Genomic DNA, 12,012 nt, shown 5'->3' with positions numbered 1-12,012 from the left:
GACTGAAGTTAATTGGAACGCTATATGTGAAAAGGTTAAATGATTTTTCTTGTCAAAAGTGGCTGTTGGCTTAATATAATGAACTACCTCCTTAATGGCTGTAAATCTGTCAGCCTCACTAGGGCTACCATGTTTATTTTATCTGACAGACTGACTCTAATGCAGTCATAGAAAAAGAAAGTTTGATGTCTGCTAACATATTTACTACTTTTGTTCAGGTCAGCAAATCGAATTCAGAACATGTGTTCCACAATATGCTTAATTGCTGCTTTTTTCAAGTTACACTGGGAATTCAGTTTACTTATCTACATTTTCAAACAAAGCTTGTAAGATGAATGGAAAAGGCAACAAAAGGGCCGTTCTGAAAAGAAAACTGCACTGGCTAGGCATTCACACATGCAGGTTTGGATGCATTTTGTGAATATATAAACATTCTTTCTTTTTTCATCTAAAGAGCTTTTTATTTTTTTGTGGAAGGACAAAGAAAGGAAATTAGAAGAAGCCGGCAACTTGAGCAATGGAGGTAAAGATCATTTCCCTCAGAAAGGACGATGTGGAAACTTTGCAGCTATCAGCAATTCAAATAGTTTTACTTCCTTTGAATGTTTTCCTTCATTCCTTCTGCTGAACCCATTTGCAAGAAATATTATTTCTCTCCTAGACATATTGAAATTATTTAGCTCTTGTACCATTCTGTTATGTTTTCTGAAGGATTCTATAAATTTTTCTCCTAACTTGCATACCAGTTACTGAACAGGACATGTCATCTTCATTACTTTCTGCTGTGTTTACAAATTGAGGGAGTTTTGACCGCTGTATTGCTCATTAAAGTAAAGACACTTTATCTGCAAAATACAAAAAAAAAAAAAAAAAAAACCTAAACAAACCCACAAGAAAAACAACAAAAACAACAAAAAACGCCAGCACTACCAAAAACCAAACCAAACCACACCAAACCAAAGCAAATCAAACCAAACCAAAACCAGAAAATAAATGACAGTACAGAGACAGGTACAATCACATGAAGTGTAGAACATATAGCAACAACAGTGTAATAGTGCTCTCCTGGTGGAAGAAACTACATGAAATGGATCCTCCACTAAAACATTTCTCTCTGCGTTGAACCTGATTTGTAGATTTTTACATAGAACTACACAATTTAAGAAGACTGGGCTGGCACTTGTCTCCTACAATATTTATGCTCTTAATGGGAAGATACAACAAATTCTATTAATAAGGTAATAAATTAGACCCTTAGCTTACCATTTAGTTACAACTTTTTAACAGAAAAACAATCATATGGAGGGAAAAATCACAGACTGATTTTTCTTCGCAAACATCTATACTTTTTACCTTAGCTAACAATATTAAAATCCAGTTATTTTATAAAGCATTATTCCCACATAGTTTGAATTAAAATATATTATATCTTTTTAATGAAAAAGATGAATGAAATGAGTTAATATGCTATGTGAGTTAATAGGTAAAGAATATTGGTACATTATTTTTACAGAAATAGCACCTACTGAAAGATTTCTCTGGGTTTTAAGAATCAGAATTTATTTAAAAAAATCAATATGGCTATCTATTCACAAACTGTGTCCTATGTAGACAACACACTGTGCAAAGGTTGTCGTATTAGAGAAGGGAGTGAGTGAGAACCAATGGAACACAGCCAACGCACTGCCAGTCTTGATAACAATGTTATCTGAATTTCATTGAGCTTATGAAAAGAGAGATGAACACCGATTCTTAAACACCAACTCTCTTATTTTTTTGTTACAATGACAATGACTGAACTGAGAGAAAGAAGCTTGTTTCATATGAACATAATATGCCACATTTTACTGTATGATACTTCTACAGTTAAAGCTTCTTGATCACATCAGACTTTATAAACACTTCAAGGGCAATACATTGTACATTTTTTCTGTGTATTTATGTAAATTATGAACCTTGCAACTTTTGTGTCTATTCCTTTTTGAAGTGTCACTTGTCTCACCAGTTTTTTTGAATTGCATGCATAGTTTTTCTTAGTGTCTGTTTTTGGACTCCTCTGATTCTAATGTGCTTCCATTTCTATGAACTTCTAGTAGCAACAAAGCTTCAGAAAAGCAGAAGGAAAGACTACATAAAGAGAGTGATAGACTAAATAGAGAAAGTTGAGATTTTATTTTATTTATTTCCCCTGAAAAGAATTCTTTCCTGTCAGTCCAAAAATTTGGTCCTTCACAATCTCTTTGAGAAAGGTTTGAGGCTTTAAATCTTCAGATGCAGATATCACAAGCTGATGTGCAAAACTGCGATTATTAATGCTTGACACTGAAAGTCACCGCATCTATATAACCTGATGGGTCATTCATTCTATAAAATGTGTCATTTAATTTCAAGAGAGGTCTTTTTTTTCCATACAAGCGGTAATACTGTACACATTATACAAGTGGAAAAATAGGACTTGGTATATGTCTTTCTTAAAAAATAAAAAAAAAGGTAATATTATTTAGTCTGTTGCACAAAGATTCTGATCACTTGAATCTCTGACCTGGAAATAAACAGGAAATATCAATCAATTATGTCAAACATGTGATGAGTCTGACAAGTGGAATTCTGAAGTGGTAATATATGTTAAATTCAAAAGGGCTCTAGTCTACTGACACAGAAAGAAAAATAAAAATTGTATTCCAAAATGCCTTCAATTCATAGTCCGAGCTGAGGCTGTGCTGGGAGGACTGAAACAGGAAAGTTTGCTGTTCTATGAGAATAAATGAAAATATAGCATGCAGAAGAGAAAAATGCACTGAAGGGAGCAAAGCGCCTACTAAACTCACCTTCTTTACGAGCAAAAAGTACATCATGCTGTCATGTCTTTATCTAGGTCTCAAATTATTTTTTATAGAATATCATTCTTGAAAACCATCAGTCTGTGCAAGCAGGGAAGCACCACTCATTTTATAAATTGAGGGTTGGGAAAGAGAGTTTAGGTGGGTGATGTGTAATGGAGCCACCAAGAGGGCCCAGTTGTTTCAGTTCTCTCCTTTATGCCTTACTTAATCACTCTTAATCTGAAATTCTATTAAAAACAACAAAATTAAAATATTCATTGAGGAGCAAGGTAGTCAGAGAAATTTTTTTTCCACTGGAAAGTCAGGAATCTATTCTAGGAACTCTTTCATTGATCTTAGTCAGGTGTGTGGATAGGAAGGTGGAAACACCAGTGCTATTTCCATCCAGAAGGTCTGTGGCAAGTCTAACGAACCAGTACATCACACATTTCCATGTGCCCTGGAATAACACCATTTTTTTCATCAATGCTGTTTTAATGTGTGTATGAATCCAACACCTCCCTCAATTTACTTTGCTTTTGTTATTGATTCTAGGCATTTTTGTACTTGAACTGTTTATAGTTCTTTGTGTGTCACTTTCAGATGTAGATCTCAAGACTTCTTCTTTCTTCTCATGTTCAGCCATTCTACATTGATTTTGTGAACTGGAGACACTTCCATTACAGAAAGCTTTTTTTCCCTGTGCTGAAGGACAAGCAGTAAAGTAGTTTTGAGAGACACAGTAAAACATACTCTGATACAAACAGATTGAAGTGAGAGGGCTCTCATATCACCAAAATGGGAAGCAATCCATGTAGGCTAACTGTGAAAACGGAACAGGGTTGGCCTTCTCATTTTGAGAAAATACCATATTATTAGAAAGAATAATTCACTTCTCTCAATTGAATCAATTTTAAATCACCTCATGGTCACTGGAGATAAAATACTGAATTGGACACTATTCATCTTTCCTTCCAGTGGTGTCTATCAGGCATAGCTGTATTAGCCATTATAGGTTGAAGTATGTACCCTAAGTGATAAAATATTAAAAAAGGAAGGAATAAAACATATCCAATTCCTGTTCAACTTTTGGGTTTTTTTACTCAAGATAAAAGCAACCCCTTTTATTGAGTTTGGAGCTGAACCAACACTGTAGTATTAAATTCTTCCTAGTGGTTTAAGCGTTTAGTTTTGTTCCTTTTCCTTAAAAATATTGAGCTACAGTTGGTCTTAGCTCAGAATAAAATTCTAAGAAGAGGGCAATGAGGTAAATACTATGCAATGACTATTGTTTTACTGCACTTTTTTGTCATAAGCAACAGCAGGAAAGTAATTTTTTTCCCTTCAGTTTAGCATTCCCATTCCTGGGCTCTTATTGGCATTTAGTATCAATTTAATCTTTCACTGTAGAAAGCAGCCTGACATCATAAATGCAGACAGTTGTACATTAGAGAAAGAAAACAAGGTGAGATTCAGATTTTTGCCAAGGTAAGACTATGCATGCTGTTGAAGTGTAGATTTTACAAAATGATACGAGCTCAGTTTTATATTTGCCAGAATGAAACTTTTCTTTCCAGTTCTTCCACAACTTTTGTCTCCAAATGAATAAAAATCCATCAGTCCTTCTGTACCAAGAAGATTATAAAAATAGGCTTGAAGGTTTGGTGAAATTTGATTTTGAAGTCCTAGCTTTGTTTATATTTTCTTCACTAATATCCACTAATATCCATTTTGATCCTTATTTTCATCTCCCAATTTTTGTCTAAAAATTAGTCTGTTTTCTTTCCCCATAAAATGAATTGTAAGAAAGATGTAACAATATATTTTTAAGACCCAAGAGTGAAAAAGTAATCTGCTCTATTTTTCTTTCTTTGTTGACTTCTTAGTAGTTTATCCTCTCATGATGACTAAAGCAATTTCAAGAGAAAATGTCAGATTACTGTAAAAGTTTAATCTTACCTGGATATGAAATAAAATGTTCTTCTCCTTATACTGTCTTTTCCTCTGTCTTTTATCTGAATTGAAAGCAGAATCAAGTTAAACAGCTGTCGTTTCTTTACTTTCGCTAGCAATGTCCTCTACCATTGTCTCACAAAACTTTGGAGTTCTCCCATATATTTCTATTTTAGTAAATTTAGCCAAAGCAAAGTTTTCTCTCTTCTTCCTTCCCAGTACATTCAGGAACAAATAGAGGAAGAAATCTGCCAACCATAGGTTCAAAACTGTGTAATTTCTTTCACTTATTTCAGCTTTGTGAAGGTAATGTATATAACTGTCATGCCAACCATGACATGTCTGGTTTTACTTTACAAAACTAAGGTTGACATGACAAAAAATAAATAATAGCCTTAATTTACTAAGTTAATTTACCTTTAAGTTAGCCACTTTACAGCCGATGCTGCTGAAAAGAAGTTAGAGATTCCCATATATCTGAGATATCCATGTAAGACCATTCAAATTAATAAGACTTATCTAAAAATAAACTTTGGATTTCATGCATGTTAGCTTCTGGCACTTCAGTGGGCTTTTTCATAGCTAAGCATCTCTAGACCTCTCCCTTTATGGTACTTTTACTTGTTTGCTTTCATGTAAAAAAGATTATGCTGAGGCATTACTTTTGTTCTTCTTTCTCCCTGATAGTGAAATGTTTTTGAAATTAACATCTGCCACCATTATCCTGACCTTCAGTTGTGGCTTTCCTATCCTTCCTGCCCACCCACCCAAAAGAGAAATCCCCCGCCCTCATGTGACTTGCTCTTCCAGGAAAGCTGACTGAAGGAGTAAGACTGTTTACCAGCTGCTTCATACACACTGGGGCAAAGCACAAGATTAAGCTAATCTTAAAGCAAGCTACAGTCCGAAGGAACAAATCTGAGTAGCATGTCTTCAGGTTTTACTCATATTCTGAAGGGAGCAGAAAGAGAAGATAAATTGGAAGAACAAACTGCTTTTCCCTATCTTCCACAGTTCTAATTGACCATTTCACAGGAAAACAATGTTACGAAACATTTATTTGTCATTACAGAAATTCAGCTACTCATTGGAGATGCTCACTTGGATTCATTTTAAATTTGAGAGAAAATGGATAAAAATTCTTTCTGTATTTTCATCAGCTTTTGCCAATAAATGTTCTTTCGCAGTGCCCTGAGTAGCTGCAATCTTAGCATCTGCAATGCATTTGGTAATGTCCCACACATTCAAAAAATTATACTTCATGTTCTAGTAAATTATGTAGAACGTAGCAAGGTAAAACAAAGTCACATCTGCTTTGATTCTAATAAATTCCAGCTTAAGGGTGTTAAATCCGTACCATCCTCTCTGAGCTGTCCGTGCCTTGTCTGGAAACACTTTTTTCATTCTCCCTCTTTCTCTCTTGCTTCAAACTGATTACCAATGATATCCAGGGATGCATCAGAAGCAGTGTGGGCAGCAGGGTGAGGGAGGGCATCTTGCCTCTCTGCTCTGCTCTAGTAAGACCCCACCTGCAGTGCCGCATCCAGCTCTGGGGTCCCAGCACAGGAATGACATGGACCTGTTGGAGCAAGTCTAGAGGAGGGATACCAAGATGATTGGAGGGATTGAGCATTTCTCATTTGAAGAAAGGTTGAGACAATGGGGTTTGTTCAGTTTGAAGAAGAGAAGGCTTTGGGGTAATCATATCTAATTGTGAACTTCCAGTACCTAAAGGGAGCTGACAAGAAAGAGAGAGGCATGATTTACAAGGGCATGACAGGATAAGAGGAAATGGATTCAAACTAAAAGAGAGTAGGTTTAGATTAGATATTATGAGGAAACTCTCTACTGTGAGGGTGGTGAGGCACAGGAAAAAGTTGCCAGAGAAACTGCGGATGCCTCCTGCCTGGAGATGTTCAAGGCCAGGCTGAATGGGCTCTGAGCAACCTGGTCTAGCGGGAGGTGTCCCAGTCCATGACAGGGGATTTGGAACTAGATGATCTTCAATGTTGCTTTCAACCCAAATCTTTCTATGATTCTGTGACTTGTATTAGATGCTTGAAACACAGGTCCTCCAAAAGAAAATAACCTTCCATCTCTTCTATTTCTTCTTTTACTCAAAAGGGAATTCCAGAAAAAATAAGGTATCGCTTTGCCTGCCTTAGCTTATCTTTTTAATACACCACCAAGGCATTAAATCTTTCTCCTTGAGCATCTCCCTTCCCATTATGAATTCAAATGAGAGTAAAAAATGTAAAATGAACATTAGTTATATCCTGACAGCAAGTCTCAATGCTGTATCTTTCCATCACTGAAATTATGCTGAATGAATTCCCTATGCACCAGGAACTACGATTCACTGCATTTTATTTTGGTGAATGAAATCCTCATCTGTGCTTTTACCTTTTGTTTTAGATGCTAAAAATGTAGAGATGCAGATAAGTTTTATGAATTAGTTTCAGTATTCTAACTTTTGTCCCCCAAAAGGATAACACCCCCTTCACCTAACACTATTTTCCTACTATTTCTTAGTATATTCAGCAAGGAGTACTGAGCTGAAGAGTCTCATGGTAAAAATGCTTCTGAGATTTACCAAATTTCCATTTTCTGAAAACATAGGACAGTCTTCTGAAGAAACTTTCAGATAGTCTTGTAACATTTTTCTTGGATTATCAAAAGGAAATTAAAAATAACTTGCAGTCAAACTCTTGTTTTTGAAACAACCTTCACAGACACTCTGTATTTTCTTACCCTACTGAATCTAACTTATAAAAACCATAAAAAATGCTGTAAATGTGCTAGTGCACCTAAAATCTTACCTGCTGCCCATTTCTTCATTAATTTTTCTCCTCCTTTAATGAAACTGACCACGGAAATAAGCAGGAGACTGTCTTTTGTTTAAGGACCAGTGGAAATGTGTTTTCTTGGGAAAGAACCAAACACTCATGAGAAACAGGCAGCTGGTGGGAGACACGCATTTAAGAAGGCAGTAGATATATCACGGGGAATGAGAAGAATCTTGCTTCTCTGTCAGTTCCTTCCACAGCACAAAAGTCTAGCCCTATGAATTTTAAAAAAATTAAAGCCTTTCTGGTTTTGCTCATCTTTGCCTATTTTCCTGCACTTCTCAATTTTAGTTTCAGGTCCAAAAGTACCCAGATGTTTTTGTTTAGTTATTAATTTTGCCAGCTGGCTTAAGCTGGTAAATGTAATTACTAAATGAAGCAGACAGCAAGGCTAGCAATGACGGAATTAATTTTCAAAAAAATTATTTCAGTATAGGTAGCTAGTTATGAACTTTTCTTTCTTCATGGTCACTGTGACCAAGAAAACCACCAATCACCACTTCACTCAGGAGACTCTGCTAACCAGTAACAAATCGGGGAGGACACCTTTCCTAGTCAGCTCCCTTAGTACCTGTACTATGAAGTTATCATCCAGGTGTTTTAAGAATCCTCTAGACCTGAAGAATGCTCAGTGCCAGGTGTGTGATGTTCCCAGTGAACGTCTGGCAAGTTGAAATTCCTGATAGCAACAAGGACAGTTGATCTAGAGGTGTTCCTTAGTTCCTTGAAGAATAATTCATTGGTGCCATCATCTTTCATTTGCATTATTTGTTTGTTCCTTAATCTTTACCCAGACTCTCTCAACCTCACCAATCCTGACTGAGCTCTGTACATTGCAGCCACTCCTTCACATGAAGGTGAAAAACTCAGATTTATAAGTTGGTAAAAATGCTGAAATGCTCCAGAAAATATTTTTACAAATTCCACTTACATCTCTGTCTGGGCTGTAACATTAAGTTCAAAAGATCAGTAATGTGTCACCTGAATTAATAGCAGTAGAGTGAAAAGATTTATGTATTTGTTTTGCCAGTTCTAGGGGACTTTTCCTCCTTTCTGAGAAGATGTCTGATGATGACAACATATTGATTAATTTCAAGCTCATGTATAGTTTAAAAATCAAATTCCAAATTTGTATGCAATTCAAGTTGAGAGTCTTGTAAGTCAGAATCCTGTAATTTTGTCTCCAACTGCACAACAATGCTTTTTCCTTAAATCACCAGCATCAAAAAGAGCAGCCACAGGTCTGCTTAAAGCCAGGTAATGCTTGGTGCCACTCTGATTTTCTACCGTGCTTGGGCTCTCAACTGGCCCTGAATATGTTAATAACGTGTGACGTGGAACAGAACTGTTAGGTTTAATCTCACATTCTAGTTTGAACAAAGCCCCCTTATAAGTCTGCTAACTGGAAGAAGGCTACTTAATGTTTCTTCTCATTATCTTGCAGAATCTGTGTATTTTCAGGCCTGTGGAGTTATTGAGTGGGTCACACATTTAGATTAACAGCACAATAAACTAGGTGAGATTGTGGTTCTCCCATGAGTGGCTGACTTATCCTGCCAGCAGAGTGATTTACTATTGATTTGAAAACAGTTTGATAGAGGGCCATAAAGATGTAATTTCTGTTAGCACTGAGAAAATCTAATTTTGGGGAAAAAAAGGATAAAAAAAGTCATGCTTGTCCTTCCCTGTTCAAAAACCTACTTGGCTGTACTGAAAGTGAGTAGAAATGTCACTGTCACAGAGATGAAAGTGTTAGTAAACTAATAATATATGGAGTTAATGCATCTATTAAAGTGTCTGTGAACACTAAAATAAATCTGGCCATTCTATATTCAGTGTTATGTCTGAGGAAAATAGAAATAGTATATAAACACATACTCCCATTGGATAAAGTTGCTCACACATGCCTTCTATTATTACAGTGCCGACATGTCTATAGCTGTTTTTTGCATTAATTTGCACAGTTATTTACTTCTCAGAAACCTATTTCAAATGACCTGCCAGCCAAGTTTCCTTTATGATTCAGGCAGTAATTATATAAAGGCCTAATGTCCTGTAGAGGAGAAAAACAAGCCACTTTCTTACTGGTATTTTGACAAGGGCTTTCTTTTATTGGAAAAAAAAAAGATTTAATAGAATTCTTTCCTTACTATAGTATGAAATCTTTCAGAAAATTCTAAAACTAATTAATACCAAATCTTTCACTTAAAGATAATCAGAGAGGTACCTTTCAATAGACTACAAGAAAGACATTTCTCAGTCCAGTGTGATCAAAGACATGTAAAAAAGCCCAATTTAATTGACCTGTGCAGTTTAAATGATTATTTTCACTAGTCATCGAATTTGCTGATACTATAACTGGAGACTACCTCACTTTTTATTGAATCAATCGTGGTAAAATTTTCTTTAAAAGGCTTAAGCAATTAATTGACTCATTTATTCAATGCTCTGTGGACTAAAAAAGGAAGCCAACATAATAGAATGGTTTCAATGAAGAAAAACAATAAGAAATTATTTTCTGCCAAGCACTATTTCCTCTGCATTAAGCCCTTGTGGGAGGATCTTGCCAGAATAAATATTTTCCCCACATGAGGAATAGATTGAGTAACTGATGCTGCTGAATCAGAGTTACTGGGCTCAATGCCCCAAAACAAAAATCCTCCCCCTCTCTCTTGACATTTTGTGTTTATCACAGACTCTGGATTTTATTGAATTCATGCCCTCCGTGTTCAAAACCCCAGTTCATAGTTATCATTGAAGGAAACTGCTGCCAATGCCACTTACCCTTGAAGATGTTCAATGTTTCAGGTGCTTGAAAAACCTTTTTGTAATGTTTTGCATTGGCTGTTGCAAGCATCTCTCTTAGCACTTCAAAGTCTAATCAGGAAAAAAAAAAAAAAACCCTGGTGATATTTGGCCTTCCTGCTTTTGAATATGTTTGGCTATAAAATAGTGCTCACACTATGCCAAGAGATGTGAATTAGGTCTTTACGTTTCATTCAAATATGGTCTTTCCAATTTGTGCTTATTTTTCAAAACGGGCATAGTCTGTGATCATTGAAGCCAAACTCCAGCATTCTATTGCTTCCAGTATTGAAAGCCCAGCAGACTCTGAATAAATACCCACAGAAAAATCAAAACTGTGTAGATTAAGAATATAGAGCCATAATGATATTTTTGCAGTTATTATGAGGCTGATGATCAGTTTAGCATGCAATTGCTAAATTTAACTGCCTCTTTGAATGGTACTGCTTCTGTGCATTTAAACCTTACAAATCATGTGCTGTTGTGCATTGGAGGGACTGAAGGTGTTAGAATTGCCCTTCATACTCCTTATTTTTTCTCCCTAAAACATATGGATTTGGTGGCTTATATTGCTTTGTGTTTGTTTGGGGTTTTTTTTATGCAAAGGATTTATAGTGGTTTACAGTACTAAAAAGGGTTTTGTGGGCTTGTGGTCTTTGAAGAAGAAACTTTCTATTTATAGAAATTTATTTATAGATGATCCAAAGTGGTTTTTAACTCTGTTATCAGAGCATCTTGCCATATTTATTGATCAGATTAAATGACTAATAACTGTATCAGGTAAAGTAATAAGAAATAAGACAAACAGTTGGGAATCTGCTCATCATGTCAACTAACCTTTTCATAACCAAGCCAAGGATGGTTTATTTTTTTAACTTAAAGCAACACCGAAAATGTGGTAACTGGGAGGAGCAAGGGATTCCTGTTCTGTAAAATATTCTGAAGCAGACTGGTAGGGGTTATTGTCTCCTTCCTGGTTGCATAATCACCTAGGGGATCACGTCAGGGTGTCTTTCACAAATGTAACTCACTAAGTTACCAATACTCTCAGACAACAGGAGCCATGATGAGAAGATCCTAGAAGCTAAATCTAATGAAGAATTACACTGTGAATTGGTATATGCCTAAGATCTCTGTTCTTATTAATTAGTCTTCACATGAAGGTCACATGGAAGGAAGTCTGGCTTTTTGCTCCATTTTCTTCCAGGGAACTTTAAGTCCAAGAAGACAGGAGAGGCAGAACAGAGCAGGTGGCAACTCCGTGCCTGCTCCTGGACCATAACACACAGGATAGCCTGGAGAAGGGAAGGCAGTGGTTTACTCTTAGGACAGGAGACCAGTAAATACAAACTTCTGTGGGCAAAGAGTGAGGATTGTAATTCAAAAATGGTGTCTAACACACTCTGCCTCCAGGGTCTAATCTAAGTGCTGAGTAAGCATCAGTTTTACCCAGTGCTGCTCCAAAAATTGACACACTCTCCCAAATGTTTAATTAAAACTAATAAAGTATAATGTTCTTAATTTCTTCTTATGTTTGCCATAATGTTTTTTTAATGTCCTGAATTACTGATAATAAATTGCAAGAA

This window comes from Coloeus monedula, assembly GCF_965178545.1.
Source record: "Coloeus monedula genome assembly, chromosome: Z".
NCBI classification, from domain to species: Eukaryota; Metazoa; Chordata; class Aves; order Passeriformes; family Corvidae; genus Coloeus; species Coloeus monedula.
This window is presented reverse-complemented; position numbering follows the sequence as displayed.